Raw genomic sequence first — 2,748 nt, forward strand, 5'->3', positions numbered from 1 at the left:
TAAACAAATGACATTGTTATTAGCGCTATCATTATATCTTTGGGGACGGTCCCAGGCTCTAAGCACGTATCCCTCCCAGGGCTTCCAGGAGAAAGCTCATCTCAGTAACTCTCTTTCTGCTTTGTCTGGCCTTCCTCTTTCTCTCTCTCAAAAGCTCTTGATGCTGGCCCTGGTCTTATCACTGAAATCCCAGGCCTCCAACAGGACGGAAACATCTGGTTTCCGGAACACGTGGATCCTGTAGCCCCAAGGGAGGTCACAGAGGAGCCTGCTTTGCCCTGGGCTGGATTGGAGGAGGGGGCCCACTAAGGGACAGAGAAAGGGTCACACGTTGGACACCAACCGCGTACACAGGGGAGACTACCTCCAGGCTGCAATCAGAGGCCTGGGTTCGAGTTTTGCTCTGTGTTATTCTAGCCGGGAGGCCTGAGAGTAGCGGCCACACACTTCCAGAGAGGGGAATCATGGCTTGGCCTGGCTTGCATTCAGCTGGAGCAGCATAAATGCTCGTTGATTGATGCAGTGGGAGCAGCGTAGCCTGCGTGATTTACAGAACCCAGCGTGAAAGGAAGATGCAAATTATTCAGATCTTTAAGACTGTGACATCAGAGCAGTAAACTTAGAAGCTGGTCCCAGCTGGGACCTTTCGTGGACACCTTTTACAGCTGGAGAGACTGAGTCTGAGAGAGGGAAGGGGCGTGCCCAAGAGCAGAGGGACACACGGGGACCCTCCCACCTCCCAAAATGGTGGCAAGTGTGATAAGTGTAGCGGGGACAACTAGGACTCAGCCTCCTAGTCACATCTTGGGGACCCCAGCAGGGGGATTGTGGAACTTGGAACTCTGGGTCCCCGCTTCTCAAAATCGTTTAATTCTTTGTTATAACAAATCCCAAAGTGAGCACAGACCAGGGGAACTCGGAGTCTGGGGAAGGGGTGTCAGTCTCATCACATCTTGGGGTCTCTCGTTGCACCTTGGGGCCCAGGCAGGATGTGTCTGGTGGCTGGGCTGAGGTGTCTCTGCTGTTCTGGGGGGGCACCTTCCAGGGAGAAGAAGAGCAGAGGCAAGAGGGAGGGAGGCTGAGGGGCCCCCACTGGGTCGGCCAGGTGGTCAGTGGTCCCGAGTGGCCTGCTGTGTCTTATGCACCCATCCACTCACCCACCCATTGTCCATCCATCCACCCATCCATTCATCCTCCCACCCAGCCACCCATCCATCAATCCATCCACCCACCTACCCAACCATCTACCTACCCTCCTAGAGACGCAGACATCATCCATGATCCACCCCCAGCTCCTCCATCCTTACATCCACCCAGCTAGTCTTCCACTTCTTCTTCTTCTTTTTTTTTTTAATAATTTTATTTATTTATTTTTGGCTGCGTGGGTCTTCGTTGCTGTGTGCGGGCTTTCTCTAGTTGTGGCAAATGGGGGCTACTCTTCATTGCGGTGCGCGGGCTTCTCATTGCGGTGGCTTCTCTTGTTGTGGAGCACGGGCTCTAGGTGCGCGGGCTTCAGTAGTTGTGGTACACGGGTTCAGTTGCTCCACAGCATGTGGGATCTTCCCGGAATAGGGATCGAACCCATGTTGCCTGCATTGGCAGGCAGATTCTTACCCACTGCACCACCAGGGAAGTCCCTCCTCCACTTCTCAACCTAGCACACTTCTACTCATCCGAGCCTCAACTCTGTGCCCCCTCCTCCATGCAGCCCTCCAGATTTTCCAGGCAGAGCACCTGGCTCAGGTCCCTGATCCCAGGGAGCAGAGAGCAAATGTATCTGATTTGGTGTCCCTAGGCCTGGGGCTGAGGCTTCTTGGGGAACAAGGAGCACCAGTGTGAGATGTATACGAAGGAAAAGACCAGCGATTTCTGCCAGTGGCCCATTGAGAAATCAAACTCCATGTGGGGTGCAACTCCCCCCGTCAATAATAAAGCCACCATCATATAAGCCTAATAAAATGGCTGCAGGGTAGGAAGGAATCCAGGCTTGGCCTGAGTCCATTCCAGGTAGCAGAAAGAGCTCTGGGGGCAGACAGCTTCCACTGACACTTATGTGTTATGTGACATTGAACAGGTCAACTTACCTCTCTGAGCCTCAGTTCCCCCATCCGGAAATCTCTCCATCTCATCCTGCGGCTTGCAGATATTAGTTCCCCAACCAGGGATTGAAAGCAGGCCACGGCAGCGAAAGTGCCAAGTCCTAACCACTGGACCGCCAGGGAATTCCCTCTCCATCTTATCTTAATTGCACACTTTCTAGGAGCCCAGCCCAGCCCCAGACCCTAGGAACTGGGATGTACCAACTCCACTCTCAATGAGAAGTCAGGAGGAGCCAGACTGGAGGAAAGGAGAGGCAGCTGGGAAGATAAACAGCCATGATGAGGGGTGGGGGGAGGGCATGAAACATACATGCATATGTTTTCTAATGGAATTAGCTTTATGTGTTTTCTCTTCTGATTGCCAAATTAATATGCTCAGTATAAAAACAGTTTCAGAAAACACAAACAAGCATGACATAAATCATCTAAATAAGGTCCTTTGTTATAGCATTTAATTTCCTGGGTGAATTTTTATGATGCACCTATGATGTGCCAGGTGCTCACTGTTAAGTTAAAAAACACTGGCAGGGCTTCCCTGGTGGCGCAGTGGTTGAGAGTCTGCCTGCCGATGCAGGGGATACGGGTTCGTGCCCCGGTCCGGGAGGATCCCACATGCCGCCGAGCGGCTGGGCCCGTGAGCCATGGCTGC

Source organism: Grampus griseus, assembly GCF_964374135.1.
Source record: "Grampus griseus genome assembly, chromosome: 3".
NCBI lineage: Eukaryota > Metazoa > Chordata > Mammalia > Artiodactyla > Delphinidae > Grampus > Grampus griseus.